This window comes from Lepeophtheirus salmonis, chromosome 14, assembly GCF_016086655.4.
Source record: "Lepeophtheirus salmonis chromosome 14, UVic_Lsal_1.4, whole genome shotgun sequence".
Classification (NCBI taxonomy): domain Eukaryota; kingdom Metazoa; phylum Arthropoda; class Copepoda; order Siphonostomatoida; family Caligidae; genus Lepeophtheirus; species Lepeophtheirus salmonis.
The window spans coordinates 29,279,404-29,303,544 of record NC_052144.2 but is presented as its reverse complement, the minus strand read 5'-3'; the positions used below and the strand labels follow the sequence as shown (position 1 = coordinate 29,303,544).

Here is a 24,141-nt window from a genome sequence, read left to right as displayed (position 1 = left end):
AATTGTGAAATTTTATGATATTATATAAATTTATTGAACGTATCATATAACCTAAGACTATAGACATACTACCCTGCATTTCTTAATGGTGAGTTATTTGTTGTGTTTTGCATTGAAAATAATTATTATACGAATCAGAGGATATATATTAGAGAAATTTGATATATAGAAATAAAATTGAGGGTAAATATATTTTTAAAAGAGATATAACCAAAAAATTTGGTTGCATAACTTCATAGCCATCCAATGATACATTCATCACTATTCAAAATAATTCATGAAAAAACTCGTCATTATATGTTTAGGCTTATAAACTGGATAAAGTTGTAGATATTAAATTGGATTTTGCAATTATCCAATCATAGATAATTTAACATATGAAATTTCTCTGAAATCATATATAAAATCAACTGTAAATTTATGATGGAATGCTCCCAGGATTAATCATATGCTGTGTACAAGTGGAAAATCCTACAAATAGATTATAAATGTTACAGTTTCATGAAGCCATATAAAAATTTTATACCATTAATTCAGAATGGTGAGGAACATATTCAATAAATAGTGTAGAAAATTGTTGAATTACCAAATTTATACCAAATCAATAAAGATGGCACAAAATAAAAACATGGAGAAGGAAAAGCGCTTTTAGAATTATCTAATTTTTGAGTCCTCACCCTGAATATGTAATATATAAACTAAACAATGCAAATCAATTAAATTTATAAATTAGTTGTTTTTAAAAAGTTAAAAAAATTAAACCATTAAAAATATTCTATTCGTTGATTCAATTATTGTATTTCTACTTTGTCTAATTTTTTTACTAAATTAAAAACAAATAAAATTTAAATTTATTATAACCTTTTTGTTTTTGTATTTTCTTAATTAACCATGTCAGTTATGCTAAGTTGTTGTATTTTATTTCGTCTATTTTTTTTTTGTTTCAAAAACTTAAGTTTTTTTTGTCATTATTAAAAATAAAGATATGACGATTATTATCTTCAAAAATAAGTTTACACTAAAGTTCATCAATTTTGTTACTCTTACAAATATTACACTTGAATTCTAAACATGATAAATACATTAACAAAAGGGTTTCAGAACTTTTAAATATTTTCACTTAAAAATACCAAAGCTTATAGCAATTGCCAAAATCAGGCTCAGTCTTTTTTCATCGCAGGACACGAACAAACATTCTGATTTTGTTTGAAAATATAACGAAATGTAGGGAATTAGTGCCTGCTTAACTACAGTTAATTTAAATTTAACTGATCAATTTTTAGAACAATAATAGGAACCATGATTAATAGAGAATTTACAGGTGACATTACAAGTCTATATAAAACTCTTCCTTGGGATGAGACGTTCTGATGAATGCAAATGGAATATGTATTGTAAATTTATATTAATCAATCACAGTTTGTTTTAATAAAAACAAATAGTTTTCTACATAAATTACCTCTAAAATTAGACTTTTTATTTGATCAAAATACACTTGATTTCGTTACTTTTAAGAGGTCATACCATTGCAATACTAGAAGGTCATAAGTAAGAAATTTGTATTTTTTCTATTCATTGATCTCTTGACTATATATTGAAAATTGTTTTTTTGATCCAGAAATTGGTTTAACTGCTCAAGTCAAGGATACAAAACTCAAACGTATCAAATATGATACGTTTGGGAATATACGCGGTAATTTGGTAAATGATATCCCAATAGCTTGCGGTGTATTTCATTTTTTTCACATGAACAAAGCATTTTACAGTATAATGTAATTTTTACCATTATTTTGCGATGGTGGATGTAACAATATTTGTTAAAAGGTAATAAATCTATATATTTAGAACAAGAACGCTTCCTTTGTAACATTAATTAAAATACTAGCATAAACATTAGTGTACTTTGTCGAAATAACAAACAAAAATATTTATTAACCATTCATTTCAAATAAGTATGTAGATTGTTTCTTTATTACTTTTGTTTTAAGATTGAAAAGTCGCACACCCTTGTTTATTTTAGATCCAAATATAAATCAGGTCATAAAAGGGGTCAAAATAAAATATATAGCTTCGAAAGAATGTAAGATGAGTTGATTTATTGATAGAAATTGATTCTAAAGGACTTATTGAATATAATAGGTCGAGTTTTGGTGGATCAACGTGTAAAGTCAAATCTTGCACTATTGAACATTTTCTTTTGTCTGCATCGTTTTTCATGGATTTTGTGGAGTATGATTTATAGTTCAACTTTGCCCTTTTTGCCCGATAATCCACCAACAATTGAACTCAGCACTCAACCACAAACAACACCGGGAATTAGAAGAATCCTTTGGCCAATGAGGCATTGTTTTACTTTGCCCATTGCTCCTACAAAAATCTAAACAAAGTTTTCAACAACTGTGATCTTCTTTGAAGTTGTCTTAAGTAAGGATGATGTCTTACCTACTCACATCTTCTGGTCTGATTTTGAAATAAATACCCTGATAATGTTTGTTTTTTTATTAGTGGGCATGCATACATACATATAGCCATAATATTATATTATAGTAAATATACAAGTTCCGTTTTTGTAGAAGTTGCAACCAAAAAATGAGACAAAAAATATTAAATAAAAGATTTATAGTACGTGGGATGACGATAATGCAACAATTAAATTTTGTATTGAACATTAACATATAAGTGGTTTATTTTTGATAATTTTATAGAAAATTACTATAATTTAAGTATTATTTGGCAAATTATAAATTACAAATGCATCTTATAATACTCATAAATACATAATAACCTTATATTTTTAACAGATCAAAATGAAATTATAATATTGATTTATAGTTTGAAATTAATAAGCTTTGATTATTGCAGCTGGTTGAAAAATAAATCAATATTTCGTTTATTTCCTTCTTGCTATAGATGCCTACAGCGAAATTAATGAAACACCATGACTGCTAAGCTGATCTCCTTTACCATATTTTATAGTTGTCAGGGTTACTATTTTGATTTTCCATTTTTTTTTCTTTTTTCACTTATACAAAATGCTTAGGATTTAAAAACTGTACAATTAACATATACTATGATATTTGATTCATATGCTAGTAAAATGATTTTTGACATATTTGAGTCAATCAATACTAAAAATTCAAAAAAGTCATATATAGCAGAAGAATCTTTTGCAAAAATTTCCAAAATAAATATATAAATGACTTTTCGATGCACACTTAGCAATAATCTAAATATAGATAGAATGCATTTTGTCTTGAATATACTTTGAATACTGAAGTATAAACACAAACATAATAGAGTTGTTTTAAATTAATGTACACGTATTAGGGAGAGGCTTTTATAATTTATGATCTTACCACATTCAAATGTATTTGTAAAAAAGTATTAAAAATTACATATTTTATTAACTTGAATTCTTATTTTAAGAATCAGTTTTGGGGATTGCGTTCTATTAATAAATTAACTTTTTTTCTTGAATTTTATTATTTTATTTATCAAAAGATTGCAAGTAGCATATTTTTATGATATTTTACCATTTTTAATCTTTAATTAGGAGAAAAAAGTCATTGATGTTAAAATAAGTATTTAAATGGGATATTTGCAGTGATTTTTTTTTAATTGCCATCAAATTGGTTATTAATCATTTATGTGTCATTTCATTTCTTCATTTATTTAAATATTATTACGTAATTATTATTGAGCACCAAATTTTGCAGAATGTTTTTAGTTAACAAAATAAAAAAATCCTCAATTCTAAAAAATAATGAATGTCATTATTTTGCTTATAAAAATTTTTAATAATTCAAATTTAGACTCTTTCCAAAAATATTAAACTTAAAATTAAAAAAAATATATATTTCTTACATTACTAATTATTTGTAAAATTAGGTATTTATGATAAAAAAGATAGCTAAAGCACCCCAAACAACCATCCCATCCTCAAAAACACCAGGGACCGGCGCGAATGACTTCACTATTATACAACTTTCCACTTTTTCACTTCCTAATACATTCCAATGCTGATGACTGGTACCCACGCAAAAATGTTACAAAGTATGTACAGTGTACATATATCCTTGTATTACGTCATTGTAGCAATAGCATATTTGCATAAATAAAAATATTCTTCACATCATCAATCGGGTTATAGAATACTTTACCAAAGTATTTTTGCAGAAAGCCACTTTTTCGAATAAACAATTTGCCAAAATGGGCACATTTAATCAAATTTACAAAAATGAAATGTTTCTTACTTATCAAGAAATGCAGTGATAACATAATTAATTAATTATGTAATGAGGTCGTTGCAACATTTACCTTTCACTGTTATTAGCAACGTTGTAACAAAAATCATGACAACTGCCCAAGAAATCACGGCGTTACCTCGCCAAAACAAAAAATATAGAGAATATTTTGTCGTCAACGGTCGATGTTTAGATTTCTTGAGTGAGTATTTTTCATATTACTCTTGGTAGGGCATGTGGTTCTTGTTTAGTTTAAACCTATCATCCAATGATAAACACATCTTGGGAATTATGGAGTCAGAGATGATCATTAATTCAAAGAAATTGAATCATTGCAGATAAATGCAAATAATTAATATTTTATCTTGTAAAATTCGAGTAAGATGAATGAAAATCAAAATTACATAATATTTCAGCATGAGTCACTATCATATATATTTATTATTTTATTCGTCAACGTGATCATTCGACAATTTGTCCAATAGAGAAAGTAGTAATTCGACAGTATACACGTGAGATCCAAAATACAATAAAAAAGCAATCGATTTAAATTCAATTTGTTCGGAGAACTAGTGAAATAAAAATTACATCGGTCCCAACAAATAAAATAAAAACTTACAGTGGTTTGAAATTACAACACCAAATAGTAACACTTAAAAAAAGAACAGAAAACTCTGGTTTAAGTTTCACATACACAAATTATTTATTTAAAGTAACAAATAGTTCCAAACTGTTTTTTCGACTCACGCACGAAATAAATAACTCCAAACACCCACAACTCATAAATACATAAATTAAATTACTAATTTTTAATTTACATGCATTCTTTTTTGTTATTCATTACTGTAGGTAGCTGTGTTTACTTGAGGTGAGGTTTCAAATCTATAGAATGTCTGACGATACGACATGTATAATTTTGGAATGGGTCAATGGACAATATATTTCTACGAACTCTGCATGTCATTATTTTGAAATCTCAATAGTTCTCCTTTTCAAAATGAAGAGCTGATGTGATTTAAAACATTTTTTTTTCTTTTTAAGAGAAAAAATATACATGGTACGTTCCAATTAATATCAATAAATACAATTAGAACAGACTGACTCTTTATTTCACGTATTAACACATATTTACATATACATCCTATTTACAAGTTGATACTTACATCATATCATCTACCTCCCCAGTTCTATCTTACTCGAATTCTTTTCGACCTTCATGTGCATCCCCATTGTCTTTCATTTCATTCTTTCCCTGTCTTCAATTTCAAGAAAAGTATATTTCCCCTTATAATCCGTCTGTCATCTGACCATCGATTATTATTGTAATTTTGCACCATCACCTCCATTCCTATTTTTAACTCTCCCTCTTATTTTTATTATAACGGATTTTCTCCTTTTCCCTTTGCTTCTCCATTCTCCTCAAAGATTATTTTTGTTCTTTTTGGGATCTTGGACCATAGCTCTTACAATGAATAGGTCAACACGATCTTACTTGATGGCCAAATAAGATCTCCTTTGGTGATCTTCTGTATGCCTTTAGAATGTTTCGAAATTCCATGATTCCATGTAAGAATTCATCAGATCTACATTTTCCTCCTATTTTGACTAATTGATTCTTCATGTATTTCACCAAACTCTCCAAATGTCCATTATTTTGTGTAAAATGGGTGAAGAAGGTCCCCATGTTACCTCCCACATCTTCAAAAATGTCGGAAATTCCCTGTAACTAAACTGAAGGCCTTGATCTGTTCTTATTTTCAATGGATTCCCGGTTTCAGAATTTTTTTTCTTAGTGTCACGATTACTTCTCCCGAAGATGGAACTATTTTGAATTCCTCTGCAGAAGGATATCCTGAAAGACGATCTCCATATACCGAGTAATGTTTTCCTCCATACTCAAACTAATCTGCAGACGCGCACTCAAATGCCTTATAGGTATCGGGTCCCTCATCATCGTTTTTTCTGGTAAACTAGCTAATTTTTCAATCCATTTTCTACATGTTCTAATCATTTCTTCAATATCTGAGTTCCTTCCCAGGAAATAAATCATCTGCCTAGCTCTTCTTTTCGTCTTCCCGATACCTTGATGTGAATTTTGCAATCCTTGAAGAACTTCAACCTCTCTTTCGGAATTACCAGCCTATTTCCATATAAAAAAAGACCATTTTCAGTACTTAAATCATTTAATATCTTGAAAAATGGTTGTACTGAATCGTTTATACAATTGTCTTCATAAAAATCAAAATGGGACATTCGTTTTTGTTTTTTCAGTTGCAAAAAAAAAAGAAATTTGGGATTAGTAGATAAAATAAACTTTGTAAAAATTTGTTTAGAAATTTGTTTTTAAAAATTGATGTCTGACTGAAACATTCAGATTTTCTGAATAATCATTTTTTTTTTTTTTTTTCATCAAACGTCCATTTTCAATTTTTAAAAAGAAATGTACAAAATGTACCATTTTGAACATAAACTTTGAGACTATTACATTACAACATAGTTTTCTATACCTTTTGTTTTTTGCTGGTATGAAAAAAATATTAGTATGTTTGTGTTCCTATTTAATATACACAAAAATTATTTTACTACTTTCTATGCAAAGTTAGTGCAAAGCAGTTATTTGCAATTTTCTTTGCGAATTTTGATTTAAAAAAAAAAAAAGATGTACTTTTCATCTAAAAAATTTTTTGGGGTGTTATTTGAAGTTTATAGCACATATATATCTATATAAATATTTAAATTCGTAATAATACATTTATATGTTGATTAAATACAGACTCTCTATTTATATTATTATAATGCTCTCCTGCCCCACAGGATCTATATATTAAGAAGAAATTATATTCACCATTGTCAATGGGATTTTCGGCTCCCTCCTTTGCCCAAACATCGCCGAGTTATCCTTTGATAGTACTTGGCTATACTTGCATTGGTTTACGATAAATCCCTTATCAAATTTTCGAAAAATGGCAATTTCTTCATCTTTAAGGTCTCAAAACTTAGAACTGGATTGTGTTTCAGATATTAAGTTTCATTTCTGAGCTTGTCTACACTCATTTCTACCAGATTGTAAATTTTAATCAAATTTATTCACTCAAGAAAATTTTCAAAGTCCGAGGTTAGATGATCAAAAAATCCATTTACTCATAAAATACTTTTTGTTTTTGTCGGTGAAAAACGAGAAAAATGTATACATTAATGTCTGACAAGAAATATAATCCGTTTTATAATTTTATGCATTCATATATTTAAACTTGTATAGTTATAAATACTAAAAGGATCATATTTTCTATTACATAGGTTAAAACATCAGAGGATCTGATATTTGCAAAGGTATGAATTGATATTTACATAGTGCAATGTTTTACATTTCATTAGGCCGTATTAAATTTTAATACCAGTCATCTAAATAGCAAAAATGAGTGAATTACATATATCTGTTTATGTTGATAGAAAAACTATACAGGCATAATAGACAAAGAATTGTAACAAATTCAAAACAAAGAAACATTTCAAATTGTGATTAAATATTGACAAAATACTTCATTTTGTATGTAAAAAACGCTGCCCTTTCGAAAAATTTGACGACAAAATTATATTCATGAGGTGAAAAAATATTCCCTCCCTTCAATAGTTATTAGCCTGGCCAAAAAAATATAGAATTGGAACCCAAACCTTGCAATTGCATTATTACTTAATTTCAAAAACGTGATTTTTATTGAATCAAGAAAATACTCAAAATCAATTTTTGATACTTTTAGATATTATATTTAGCAATATTTTCACAACCAATACCATTGTCAACACGCTTGCAAACCAATTGGTAGCTCTTTATGATGAAAGCCACTTCCATAGCGTACCACACCTTCATGATGCAAGTTTGGAGTGAATCCAAATTTGGATAAGAGGTGCAGCCGACAATCTCTTCCAAAAAAACCTTAATCTGCAAAGTATATGGGGTTGAAGCTTGTACTTGTGAAGGGTCACATGGAGGAAGGTCAAAAGTCAAACATGACTCCAGGTAATTTTATTGCTAACATTTTTGCCCCCAACATTTTTTGCCGTTGGTATTTTTTTCTAGAGGTGATTTTGTCGTATGACATCTTTTCCGCCTTTTTATATTTTTAAATTATCGGTTCGAACTTTACTGTTGTATCTCGGTTAGATTAATTATATATCTAGCATAAAAATAAAAAAGAACCCCAGTAATTAAATAGTTAATAAATATTTTTATTCTAAAAGCGTTACCTTTTTTAATTTTAAAGACCTACTCAATTAGACAATAGAGAATAATAATCACGTTACAAACAAAAAATTGTAGTTATTATATGTATTTCAAAATACTAACCCATTTAAAAGCATACATAAATTATTATTATTTTTTTTTTTACATTTAAAAAAAATATATTTATGTATTTCATATTTAACTGTTAGGAACTCAATAAATATTTTCTTTTTAATTTTGTTGGATATTTTTTTAAAAACTCTTTTCTGTGATGGATGTAGTTGGTTGTTAATTTCCAAGGTATCTATTTTGGCAACAAATTAAACATTTTATAGAATATTATATCTAAGAAGTTACTGAACAGTGACCGTTTTCACATTTTGATTACATTATCCAAGTTAAATTATCTTATTCTTTGATAATTGTATCCATTGTTGCAGAAAACTATACACCAAAAATTCACTTATTAAAAAATTAAAGGCACGAGACAACAGTTGATAAAAACATTCCATCATTGGGAAGACTAAATATTTATTACGTTATCCTGAATACGATTACTACAAAAATAACGTAAAATTAAGGATGATATTTAGCCTCACAAACTTCAGGTTTAGAAGGGTTTGATGAATGGCAGTGCTCCAAAACAACTTTTTTTTTTTTAATTATCAATTTCTGAAACTGTATGTTTCTTGCTTTTCATAAAGGGGACTTGCATTAATTTTTACCTCGATTTTTTATTAAGTCCGTAAATGTAATGATAATAATCCCCTAACTTTGAACCTCCTCTATTTTTTTTACCAAGTAGACCACTATCACTTTTTAATTTCGCACACCGACAATGGATATATGATATGATACATAGAAATGGATATCCTAATTAATATAATATGAATTGACATGGTCTTAAAGTTTTTAGATAGTTTATATTTTTCGAATATTACTCAGTCCTTCATATGTAGTTTCTTCGAGACACTACCAATATGTCACTTATGAACGTAATATAAAGTAAATAACTGCTTCACTCTTTTAAGACAAAAACACAACTCTTATTTGTTATTTATGCTATCCCTATAAAAAGGGGACATTAAAAAACTCTACTACAAGCATGCCCCTAAATTTGTGGAAATTAATCAATAATAATAAAAAAAAAGTAATAGCTTAAAAGCAAACAGTGGAGATAGGAAGAGGTGATTGTACTTATAAAACAAAAATGTGTAAATATATAAGTGAAAGACTCCAACAACAAGAATTAAATTAAAATACAGAGGAAAAGTTAAAGTACATATATGTGAAACATTCCCTGGAATTATCTGGAATCTTTACACATTTTAAAATCAGTTTTGTCTATGTACGTGATGTATCTTATTATTTTAATCATTAAAACAAAATATATAATCGTTATTTTAGAAAATTGGAAAATGAAATATATAAAATCATCTTAATAAAACATTTAATTTATATGAGTTATAATTAATGACTTGATGACAAAAAATTAGACAAAAGACAAACTATCGGCTCCTCCAGAGCTGATATAAAAGTATTTATAAATATTGTAGATGGCACTTTCATAAAATATGCAAAATCACGGATGAATTAATTATTAAGACATAAGAAGTCGTACTCTACAACGTAAGAGTAAAGAAAAAATGATATCCTCCAGGGCTCAGGTTTTTTTTAAAAAAAAAAAATTAATCCAAACAAAGTTGACAAGGTAACCTTCTTGATTGAGCATAATCGAGAGAGACAGATTTCCAAGAGGGGAAAATAGGCTTCTGGAGAGTGATAGAGTAAATTAAGGAAATATAAAAAGTAGATCACTGATAATTGATTAAGAGATAGTCCAGCATGATGATTTTATCAACTATCTGGAATAGAGATATTTTAAAGTAGTTTGTCCTTATAAGATTCTTTAGTAATTTCCAGCCAGAGAAGGATGTCAGGCCGAATTCTACAAAGAATGAAAGAATCAGTAATAATATCATCATAACTAATATTGATAAAATATAATGTTACATTATGAGATAAGACTAAGGCCAAGTGAGATGAATCCAAGAAAAGAGATGCACCTTCGTAAGCTATTTAATCTCGTTCATAGTAATAGTTGATACCGTAGAGAAATAAGAGTGTACCCACTATCAAAGAAAGATAAATCTTCTGGCCAGAGCTATGATTCATGAATAAATATTCCTTTCTTTCTATCGATGGAGTATCTTCCATTTCTTCAAGCCTCAACTAAGGTCAAAACTATGATTCATTAACATGCCAAAAATCAATGAGTCCTTTCGAAATAGACTCATCATCCCAGATCCGTGATTCCTTACTATTTCTCCTAATACAGTAAAATCAGTTCAAGATTACTTCTTTATTATTATTAATTAAATATTTCATCACTATTTCCTTTTTTCTTCTTCTCCTAGTTACATATAATTAATCTGATCGAAATAAAACAGTAAGGTTCGAAACGATAATATAAAAATATAATTAGGCGGTAAAGATGTGATGAGACAAAATCTCCTTGAGTAAAAATTATCAACGGCAAAAATAAAGGTGGAAAAAATGTAGGGGTCGAAAATGTTAGCGACAAAATTACCGGTCACGTTTAAACATATTGTTGCTCCATAAGATTGGGTTATTTTTACATTCATAGAAAGGACGCTCCTTAATGGACTTTTAGATTAAATCGGTGCAGAAGAGAAAACTTGTTATTTTAGTTTTTGGAAAAAGGAAGTTGTGTTGCTACAGTAATGTAGAGTAATGTAATAATATAACTTTTACTAATGTGTTGTAAGTAGAGTAACAAAATTACTTTTCAATAGAGTAATTTATAATAAGTAACTTATTACTCTATTAGTTAATATTATCCAACAGTATATATATTATTCATACCCATAAAAAGATCACTGAGGTCAACTTTTAAAACTGTATATTATGAACAATAGTTTAAACTAATGTATTCCTGTGATTTTTTTGTACCTAGAATAGAAGTATTGAAATGTAGACTTTTTTACATGGAAGATATGTTTTTGAGCACACTAATACCTGTTCTGTTTAATGAATTAAATTTTTGCACAAGTGCAAAAATTTATTTCTAGATTCTTCAAAAAATTCTTCGGAGATTATTTAGAAGTAATTTTGAATTAAGAAAAAACTGAAAAGCTACATCACCACTATATAAGGACTATTTCGTGCAAAAACAGAGGGTATATTACTTGGGTAATATTATAAGGGACGTTTTTTTCAAAATCAACACTATTTTTAATCTTTTATAGTGATGTAGCTGGAATATATTGTTCTTTAAAATTCTTAGCACTTATTTATAGCCCAAAAAAATATTTGAAGCCAGGGGTATTTTTAAATACCTGTAATTGGTCTATATTACCTCATGCTCAGGAAAATACTGGCCACCAAATTTGCATGAGTATCCGTACAATTTAAAAGGCTTATAACTTTTATTTAGCTGTTAATTAGATCAAAATGCAATAAATAGTATTATTGATAAATGACAGAGAAAGCAAATCCAAACTCATATAATCTAGACAACAAGTGGTTGTTAGGCTTCATTTAGGCTACACCCTCTACTGTGCAAAGTTTGAAAAATATGTGCTAAAATTCAAAGTTATATAAGCACTGGATACGCCTTCTACAAATTGTGGATGTGGAAGCCTCATGACAATATCAAAATATTTAGAAATCCATGTTTAATATTAATTTGATTAGTGTGTCTCATATTACCCCACAACCCCATTTAATATATTTTATTATGTTACTAAAATATGCCTCATATTAGAAACTAATGGTTTGTATTACATAATTCTACACAATATTTGGGTGTCTCATATTAGCTAGGCACCAATATTACTCCAGTTACCCCAACAGGAAAAAAGATTTCATGCAAATACAACTCTGTGCAAAATATCCCTTCTAAAAAGTATTTTTCCCGAAATGCCATTTAGAACAATTGTAATTTCTACTTGCTATTATATGTTTAAAAGTTCCCTCTAAAAAAAAAACTATATATATATATATGCACGGTTCCTACTTCTAATTGTCGTTGTAGAAAAGTCCCATTAAAAGCATGGTACAATTTAGATTTCTTTTCATGTTTGATCTTGTTTTATTTCTGAAACAATGAAAAATTATTTAGTAGCCTGTAAATTACGATGGAGTCAGCATACGGACAATTAGATCATGTTGAATTTAATGAAGAGTAGAGACGTTGCACCGTTATGATGGCTTTGGGGAACTCGAACAGAAAAATAACGAACAGGGAGAGTGCTAACACACTTGAATTACAAAGAACCAGGAAGATAAGGAGTACCCTTACTCAGTCATCAAAAGAAAGTTGAAGGCAAAGGAGGGCAAGAGGAAGTCCAGGGACGACAGCTTAATCATGAGGGTAGAGACTGTCGTTTTGGATGATCCCAGGAGGTCAATTGCCAGCTTGGCCAGGGAATTTTGAGTTAACTGGAACACAATGGGAAGATGTCTTCAGGAGGATGACACTGCAGGTTATAAAAGCTACAGACTGGATACATGGCCCCCAGCTTTCCTGATTTAAATCCAATGGATTATTTTTTCTAGGGTGTGTTGGAATCAAGTACCAATAGATGTGTTGTCCACAACACAATGACCTCATTAATCAACACCATCAAGGAGGATTGCAGGAAAATGGATCAGGGAATGCTGAAACCCGCCACTACTCACTTTAGAGGCAGAATGGAGGTTGTGATGAAGGCTCAGGGCAGCACGATTGAATTAATGGTAATTCTTGCTATTAAAATTGTTACCAGTTTGGAAGAGTTTAGATTTTAAAATAATTGATGCGGGTATAGATGGATTTGCATTACTATAAAATATCATTCCATATCAAAATTTAAAAAAATGAACTTACTTTGGTTACTCTCTAATTTAGTTGAAACATTATTGATAAATATGTTTTGTACGTCATATAAATATCTTTTTTATTATTACCAATTATGCTCAGAAATGTGATTCACAGAGAAACTTTACTGATATATTAATAATCCAATAGTTTATATTTTTTTCCTATGGAAAAAAAATTATTTGTCAAGAAATTAGTTTTTGTATTATTTTTAAATATTGCATTATTTTTATTTGTATACATAAAAAGGAAGACAAAAAACAGTTCTTTGTTATCTAATATAATAAGAAAGAATAGACATTACAAAAAATCTGTATGTATTGGGAAATCTCTAAAACCCACTGTGATGAACTCATATTATTTTTTTTGCAATATATAATTTTTCCTGATACCCCTTTTCAAAATACGACGATTCAACACTTGGTATCAGAAAATGAGATTCGAGTACTAAAATGAAAAAAAAAACCAAAAAAGCATCAAAATATTTGTACGTAATACGCAGTACCAAAAGATTATATTTATTTACTTGCAACATATGTAGGCCACAAAAACTCTATAAAGGACCTTCTTTCAGTGGATTCAAAGTTAAATAAGAAATACCCTGCAATACAAAATTCACAAATTTTGTAATTACAATACACTCAAGAGTAAACTTAATTGTGGTAAAATGAGCCCTTTTTCAAAATAAACTATATTTTTTTTTTGTCAAGTTACTAGGTCTGTCACAAAAAATGATTTGTTTTACCACTTATCTCCAACACACAAAAATATTTCAAATTAATGCCCATTTCTGAAAAACTACATACTCCCATATTAATCCAAGGTCGGAGTAATATAGGAAACCAAATTTTCATTATTTTACATACAACTGAGTCATTTTATTTAGCTAATAATTAGGTAACAATGCATAAACAGTATTATATGATTGATAAAATGATTTGGACAGCAAATATAGTATTGGCAACAAGTGTCTGTTAGGCTTCATTTAGGCTACACATTCTGTGCAAAGTTTGAGAAATATATGCCAAAATTCAAAGTTATACCTGCTCTGGTTGCACCTTGTACAAATGTTGGATGTGGAAGCCTCATGAAAAAATGAGTAAAATCCACAAACCCATGGCTAATATTACTACAATGAGTGTGCCTCATCTTACCCCATTTGGCCATTTCATATATTTTTATTAATTTACTAAAAAATACATCAAATTAGACACTAATGCATATTATCAAATAATTCTGCACATTACAATATGTTTAATATTTTATCATTATTAAAACTACAAATTTAATTCACTAATAGTGTGCAATTAAAAAAGTTTAAAAATATTGAAAAAGTTTAAAAATAATAAATACACAACTTTTTCAAATGGGAGGCACAACTAGCTTGAATGCAATATCGCCGAAAGACAGTGTCATTTACTGTCACATTTAAGTCTGTCATATCTCAGTTATCCTGGGGACCAAAACAACAAGGTAAATACTAATAACTCTTTAGAGGATTTTAGAGGATATGTTTCTAAGTCGACTGGTATTAGAGTACGCAGAAAGATAGCCCATTGGTTTGGGATTTGAAATAATGAGTCCTTAAAAGGTCAAGATTGCAAATTAAATTAGGCCAGGAAAAGAAGCTAAAGTGAGTCTATAAGCTTCACAGACTCCTTTATCGATGTGAATCTATAATTATGATTACTTAAACGTGGATGAAAGAAAGGGATTTATGGATAGTTTTAAGAATTCAATCTTCCCGGGGGATTGATCAATTGATCCATGTATCTTTAATTTTGTCCTGATTCTTCTTGCAGTATATTGAGGATGATTAATGACTCCCCTTCTTATTTATAGATTCAAATATCGACAGTTGTTGTTCCGGAATCAGGGCTACCATGTTTCTTCTATATTATCTCAGGCGTAGTTATATATATAAAAAATGTTATTTTTTAAAATTTGTTTCCCCAAGAAATTGAAAACGATTTGCAAAATAGATCAATCCGTTAAGGGGTTAAACTAAGTAAGTCAGTTGTCGACACCTAACAACTCCAGGCAATGCCGAGTACCTGTGCTAGTATACATATATGTTACTTCTACTTCACTAAGGTACAAACAACTATTGCAACGCTTGAAAAATTTTGTAACATACATTTATTAAGATTAAAACTGAGTATTTATTATATGTTATATTCATAATATTTTAAATTAACAAAAATGTATAAAGTTACACTTCATTATAGAAGAATATTTTTGTATAGGTAGGCTAGAATGGGAGACAGGCAGCCCTTCGTTGTTCATATTTACCTATGTATTATATAAGAAAGAGCTATGAAATCCAATACTTTTTGTTTGTTTTAAAACATAAATGATACAGAAAACTATGAATAAATACAATACTTTTTATTTAAGTTAAATGTTGCGGAAAATTTTTTTATTTAAAAAAAAAAATTAAGAAAAATAATGACTCTTCAAGGTCAGATTTACAATAATAGTCTTTCAAACATAGCACTTTCTTTGAAAACCTTTGCAAAAATAAAGGATTTTTTTTATTAACAGAGATATTTGCAAATAAGCAAATCATGACGTATTAATTAACATGGAGCTATATGAATAAGTTTTTCCATGGTTTTGAAAATGAATAGATGTATTAGGATGGATCTAATTGTGGTCCTCAAAATCATTGTTTATATTTTCATTCATATCAATTATATTCCTGTGCCATAAGTTGTAAAATTGCTGGTAGACCTTACTTCCAACCGCCTTGGCTTTTATGGGTGGATTACTTTCGACTGGAAGCCATTGTTTTGAGGAGTCATTGTTTCCAGGGCTTGAATATAGATCCCATGACTCTTTAATGGTGGTCAAATACTAGGCTTTCGCATGGTCAACAAAATGTTTCTTTAAGTTTCTTGCCATCTTCAATCGAAGAACTCAACTTGATGACGTTTTTCTGAGGTGAAGATTATCATGAACAATATTAAAAACAATATCATAGAAAAAGTAAAAGTCAATCTCCCTTAGTTTTACACGACGATCAGAGCCGATGATATATTTGGCAACAACGTCAATACTCTTCACATTACTTTTCGTTGGCATAGCAGAATATCCGTTTTCAATGTTCTTCCGACGATTTCTGAACTCCTTGTGAAGATTTAAAACCATGGATCTACTTCAAATAAGTTGCTCATAAACATCCAACAGTAATGTGTAGGTCTGAATCCCAGACTTTCCGCCAAGGCTTAAAATTTTACCAGGCAACGCTGATCAGACATTGAAAGTCAAAAATATTGATAGAGGTCTTACTGATTCATCAGCTTTGACTTTCAATGTCTGATCAGCGTTGCCTGGTAAAATTTTAAGCCTGGGCGGCAAGTCTGGGATTCAGAAGGAATAATCGAAAAAAAATCTCCAAGGTTATTGACTTCCTTAACAAGGACAAATAAAGGGATTTTTACTAATACATTTATATTATAACTGGGTAGCTTCTAAACGTGTATAAAAATTAAGAAATTTTTGGTCACTAAAATGGTAGTTTCATTCATTTCGTTCCTTCTCCCCGTTTTCCAATCTTGCGATTAATATATTCCATATAAAAAAAACTTAAGTATACCTAAAGGTTAAGCGTAAACATAAAAAAATTCATTTACAGTTTTGTGTTTGCCTAAGCCTGTTGTGTGTGACAGCGTTCCAAAATGGAAGGAAAGAAAGATAAAATTTTATACATTCTTCAGTTTTACTATGACCAAGGGGAAAAGATAGATCAGGCCGGGGGAAAAATTGGTTCTGTTCATGACCCAATACAATATCAAATGCAACACCGAAGCAGTGGTTCCAACAATTCTGTTCTGGTAATGTGGACGTCGAAAATGCCGATAAAATAATGAAAGCCGTCAAGATGGACCAGCAACTAATTAACTATGTTAATTTTATTATCAATATAAAGGGGCAATTTGCTCATAACTTTTTACTTCACCTATTATTAAAATCCTACAAAGTATTTTATTCGATACTGTATTATAATATTACTTAATAATATGTTATTAAAAGCATAGCTATACATTTTTATTTCTACAAAATTTATTCATAAAAGTAAATACATGACCCATATTTATATAATATAAAAATGAGGGATCAACAAGACATTGTATTTATGTCATTTTGGAAACAGAGCTTAAATATTAAACAACTGATTATTTCGTTTATTTATCAAAAATAATCAATTACAAAATAGCAAAGACTTATCAAGTGAGATGAGTGAGTCTATAGCTGACAAAAATTACAGTGGGTACTTTTGTGTGAGCGAAGTAATGCCGTGTGAGAGAAATAAACATTAAGCATTGATTTTTAAGGTCACCCTAATATGTATGTATGGTAATAAGTCCAAGGTATAATATGTATTGCATTACAAGTTTACAAATATTTTTGAATATTTTGTTAATTATACATAATTCACATTTATGAGACCCTCTGTGTTGTAGTTTTTTTTTGTTTTTTTAGTTATTAAATATATCTCTAATAGATACGTGTAAATATGCATTGTTGAAATACTAAGGACATGAGTAACTTAATGCACAAGTCTTTAAATATAAAAATAATAATCGTTTGAGTCGTTCTTTATGTGTTTAAATTTATTCAAAGAAAATATTTGCGTATAGTTCAAGGAATTGGAAACTTTTTGGTTGAGTTAAATGCCCATTTGTGATATTTTAAGCTTCTGAGTGTCAGTTTACAGATTTTAAAAATTATATTGATCCCATACGCCAAGCTTTTACACGACCGACAAAATAAGTATAGTGTGTAATTTTTGTGACCCGTCGATATTTCTGTTTCTTTTCTCTTAATCAGTGGTTTGAAAGTTGGTTGGCTGCATTAGAATTAGTTCTTATTGATTCGTGAACACTTCTCAACAGTTTTTAAAAACTAATAATTCCATATTTGGAAGAATTTGCCCGGAATTGGTTAACTACTAAATGACATTCTGCCTTTTTCCCCTTGTTTCTTCTCGTATTAAATCTTGACTGAGAGAATCAAGAAAACTCTGATGAGTTCCACAAATTTCTGAACAGTATTTATTTGTCTGTTACTATAATATCTAAAAAAATTTCAAATGCTAGAGGATTAACATTAATAATAAACCGAGAAGTAAATGTAGGGCTATTTTTTACAATTTACATAATAGTAAATTCAAGACATGAGTTTGTTCATTAGTTCAGTTTTAGTAACTAACAGAGTTTATTTGTTAATTCGTTTTTATGATTATTGTGAACTACTTTTTTACCCTGACTGTTCTTGACAATTACTCAAAAATTATATAGATAACCACTCTTTGTTTGTATTATCAAAATGAATCAAAAGAAAGAAAGGACGATTCGTGTATGTCATGAGGAAAAATCCTAAAATCACGTGGTTTATAGTTTTGAATACTACTAACTTAATGAACTATATTATAAGTAATAAGTAGTATAGAATAACCAAACTTTAAATAAAATCGTCATTGAAAACGTATTAGGTGTTTGTGTAGTAGGAACTTGAATGTAATATGTATACACACAGTTGATTTGTGGTTTATTCGAAAGCTAGGAATGATGAACATTGTGAGGGATATTAGAGAAAAAAAGAAATCTATAAAGCAAGAAAATGACGTTATCTTACACAATAAGATATAAATACATTATTTTTGGTCTTGACAACAAGACTCTGAAGGGTAGAGTGCAGGAGCTTTAGAGCTTTAAAGGTTGCTTTTGAGGCTGCATCTTTAGATCGCAAGTTGGAAAAATATACTTTAATTTTCGATTATTATGTTTTATTATTTATTACTTTTCTATTTAAAAAAAAAAAATCAAATCTTTCAATAAAGATATAAGAAACGACCATGGTAATTTATGACTTGATAAAAAAATGCTCGAAAACAAGAAGAAACATATTGAACATATACTAAACATAAAAAATTGTTAATGATCAAAATCATTAACGACAGACAAAACCGACAGAACGTCTAACAACAAAATGTCAAATGGACAAAACGTCGACCGGAACATATTACATTTCAAAATATGAAAAACAGTTTTACATTTCGCTCCAGATATTTTCCACCTGAAATATTTACCCATAACCCCTAAGTAATCTAACTGTAAGGACCCCTCACAAACTACTATTTATACCTCAAAATTTAGGGCTATTCCGGGTATCGCTGGGCCGCAAATGGGATGAAACCCATTGCTACAGCTTACATTTACCCCTCCCCCTCATTTACAATCCGAAGTCCCCCTAAATTTGAGCCTGTTTCGGGTTTCATTTCGTTTTGAAAACCGATGGTGGCCGAATGCAGCCCCAACTACCAGGATATAAATTGAAGTGTTGGGACAAGCCTTTGAAGGTATCTTATCTGACTGCAGTGGGTTTCAACCATTTTTGGACCTGGTGATACATGAAAACATCCCAACTTTTTGGGTATAAATGGGAGGGGATTGAGGGGCCATTATTGTTGTTTATGTAGGGGAAAGGGAATGTCTCGGGTGGAAATGGCTCTGGAGTAAATCTAGCAATATCTAAAAAAGGACTCCATATATCTATATGGAGCATTCAATTTTTTTACCATTCTAACATCGCAATTTTTTCCTCAGAATACGGGTTTTTTGAAATGACAACCTCACTCGACGGATTAAAAACCACCGCTGCAACCTCAAAAAGTGTAAGGGACCCCTCCAAAGACATACAAAATAACCATGGGTATAATGGTTATCGTTAACTATGGAACAAAAACCCAAAAAGTCCCAACATTTGGGGTGTCAAAGAGAGGTTGTGAGGGGCTCTAAGTCGTTGCTCAAATAGTGGAGGTGAGTTTCATTACATTTTGGGCCCAGGACCTACCCGAAAACAGCTCCAACATTTGGTGTAGGGGTAAATAGGGATTGTGAAGGACTCTTAATAGTTGCTTGAATAGTGACGGTTGGTTACATACCATTTTGAGACACGGGAATACCCGAAACAGCCCCAACATTTGGGTTGTATAAGGGAGTTGGGGCCCTTACTGGTAGTTTATATAGGAGTGGTGGTGGTGGGGGCATGGTTCAGGCGGGAAATGTCTGAATAGGATAAATTGCAACGCCATTTGAAAGAGCTCCTTATTTTATATTCTACAGCTGTCGTTCTGTCGGTCGACGTTTTGTCTATTTGACGTTTAGTTTATTCGATGTTTTGCCAATTTGACGTTTTGTCACCTAAGAAAACGTGCTCTAAACACATGTGGCCCGTAAAACAATTGTCATTTTAGTGCAAAGAGTTTTGTAATTGTAATACATATTTATAATCGTTGTATTTTACCGTCTTACTCATTAGACTCACTGGTAGTTATGTAACATCGGTTGACCTAGGAGTTTGCAAATGTACTTATTACGCTCTAACCAGAGGAATTGTATGTAGAATAGCGACATTGGGCATCAGAAATGTTTAAATAAAATTGACACTGTAATCGGTATTGGTCATTTTTTTGGTTCTATCCCATCAATTATAAGTATAATCGAAAAAATATTAGTAAATTATAAGGAGTTATTGAAAATTGACACTAAAAAAATATTAGAACTAGTGTTATATATATATAAAGCTACATCAGCCCATTCCCTTTTAGCTGACCTGTAATAGGTATTGATAATAACAACTCAACAACAGAAAGTTGGAAACAATATCATAACTATAATTATCCAGTCAGAGGCTTTATGATTAAGTTTTAACATGATTTTATATTTTTTAAATAATAATATTGCAATCGATAATGCATATTTTGTATCTTAATGAATTTAGAATGCAAATTGATTGTATATTCTAATTAACCTATTGCACAATTCACTTTATTTGCATATCATTTATAAGACTTACAAACATTATTTTTTTTGCACTCCTTCATTTTTTTTCTATTAAGATGTTTAAAAAATATATTTAAAAAAATCATTATCTTAAAATGAATTTGTAGAAAAAAGTGCAATGTCATCTTTTATACATTTGGACTTACATTTTACATATGCGCAGAATATCTAAAAAAGCTAATCTAAGGATCCACAATCACTTTTGCATGCTTAATCAAAAATGTATACTCGTACACAGAATATATTATATTTAAAGACTTCTGTCTGTTAGTGTTAGTATTACAAACATTTTCCATATTTTTGTACTGGTTCTGAAACTAATATAAATTTATTAGTATTTTAATAATTTACCGACTAAAAATTTTAGACAAAGTTGTTGTATAGAAAAGAAATAGGACATGCTTGGACTCGGATTCGAAGAACTCTGGTTGGGTACACGAACTTTTACAGATCCTTATAAAAATATGAGTGGTTTTAAAGATCTATAAAAAGATGAGAGTGATTTTCAGGATATTTTAAAGCTAATAAGAATACTTAATAAATGTAGAAAGGGTCTTGGATCCAGATCCGAAATATCTAGGTACGTTATAAATAACTTTTATCATCTGAAAAGATCTATAATGTGAACGGGCTTTGAATACTCTAACTTTTACCCATCTTTAAAAAGATCCCAGTTATTTTTGTTCTTGAGTACGGCATCAGAGGCATTTCCAGAGTGTACACTGGAGGGAACTAACCCCACCCTCATAAAAAATACGTAATTTTTGCTTGTTATTATCATTTTTTGGTTAGGATGAAAAAAATTTACACCAAAACAGGGGAAAAAATTACTTTATTTTAATTTATTTTGTGAAAAAAAGATACTTAGGGTATATTATGCAGCTGAGCAAGAAATTTAATATTTGAAACTTTGTTATGAAGAAATTAAATTTTTGTAAATAGCTATGGATTTTTGATATTTTTGTGAACAGCTGTGTATCTTTAAAATTTTTTTTTTTTTTTTGTGAATAGCTGATAATTTTTGAATTTTTTTATAAAAATTCATTTTTTTGTGAATTTCTTTATAATTTTTAACTATAGTTTTTGAAATTTTTGTGAATAACTGAATAAATTGGAAAAAAATTTATAAAAAATTTAGTTTTTAGATGTCTTTACAAAATAAATTCCCCCTCCAAAACAAATATAATCTCTAGACGGCCTGAGTATTGGTAAATTTATATAATCCGAAATGCAAGGTTTTAAAAGGATTTCGCTAATCGAACATTTAAATTTTTTTTTTTAAATCGAAGGGTTTTATGGATCTTAAGAAGCATAATGTAGTGCTTAATATTTTATCCTATTTAAAAAAATATATAATCTTAATCAATCGTAACATCTGCGTTTATCCTGATTAGTTCTTGAAGCAACATTTACAAGAAATTTTGCATCGCGTGGTTACTCCAGTTTTATTATTACAATATTTTAAACAGTAAAGTTTTGTTGTCGGATCTGGATATTTAAAGATTCGAACCAAACAAGATCTAAGAGATTGTGGATTAGGATGATATAGTTTCCCTTGAAATTAGAAATCCTTGTTAGAATCAGTGGAACTTAACCTTCCTTTCTCTCTCTCTTTTTTTTTTGTTATTAATTATCCTTTAATAACATATAAATTTAAATTTAGAATATAAATATTGTATTTTCAAAACGTTCTTCATTTTTGGTAGAGGGGATTGTAAGGAACTCGTAATTGCTGTTAACTCTCTACATAAGTGAGGGTAAGGATAAAAGTTTCGACATTTCATCTGGCTTGGTGTCTTACACAAAGTAAGGTGGATGTGTAAGTTTCTGTATGCCATAAAGATCAATCTACTCAGTAAACATCAGTATTTGTTACTGGACTTAGCAGAAACTTGTATTGTAAGCTTTTAATTTTGATTACCTGTCTTGGTGGTTTACTGATCCGCTTCCTTAATCAGCACCTTTGAATGATATTATACCAGTCAATAGCTTGATCAGTTATATGAAGATCTATAAAACTACTGCAGATGCAGCAATCAAGGGATTCTCGACACATTTGTGGTACCTAATTTAAGAACTTGTACCACTAGCATTATTTTTTGATAAATTTAGAATTGACATCAAAATATATATGGTATCTAAATTAATGACTTGAAAACAAAGACTCGGTAGCAAGAAGCAAGATTCAATATATTCCCTGCTAAATCAAAGAAACAGAAAGGAAAAATTTGTTGTTTTGAATCTATTAAATGATGAATGATCTATGTAGTTAGCAATTTAATTATAATTATAAGTGTATGTAAATATTATTGTTATTAATTATTTAAAAAGAAAATAACTAAAAAGGGAACTATCATTACTTTTTTTCTTAACTAAAGTTTAAAATGTAATCTTTATTTAGAAACATTCTAGGCACGATCACTTATTGCTTGATATAATCAAAGAAAGTGAAGTGATAAAATAAGCATAAACCCAGATAATTTTTATTTGATTAAAATATGTTATTTTCCCAAAAAAAATTATAAAACCCATGACAAAAAAATTTTGCTTCATACACGTTTAGAAATTGCAATTATGCAGGAGGTAAACATAAACCAAATTTGCTAAAATTTGGTATTTGCTGATATTTTTAGTACTGCAGTTAGATAATCAGAACGATTACCTAGCTGCAGTACCAAAATTAAGTTTTGCTGATTTTAATAATGTTAGGGTAACTGCATCACCGTAATGTGGTTCCGATCTATTTTTAGTTATAGATAATTGAAACAAAGTTACAAGGGCTTCCCTAGGATTTTAGAGCACGTTTTAAAATTTGAAACTGTTTGAAGGACTGATTTAGTTCCATATTAAGAACCAATGCACCATTATAATATAAATAATTTTCAACATACTTTGTACTTTTGATAGATATCCATCCTTATATTTATGTAAGAGAATTATGAT

General features: G+C 29.3%; 1 pseudogene; it reads right to left on the bottom strand.

The window, feature by feature from the left end:
- Positions 1-16,267: 16,267 nt before the first annotated feature.
- Positions 16,268-24,141, bottom strand: part of LOC121128846 (enolase-like) — a 115,716-nt pseudogene continuing 107,842 nt past the window's right edge.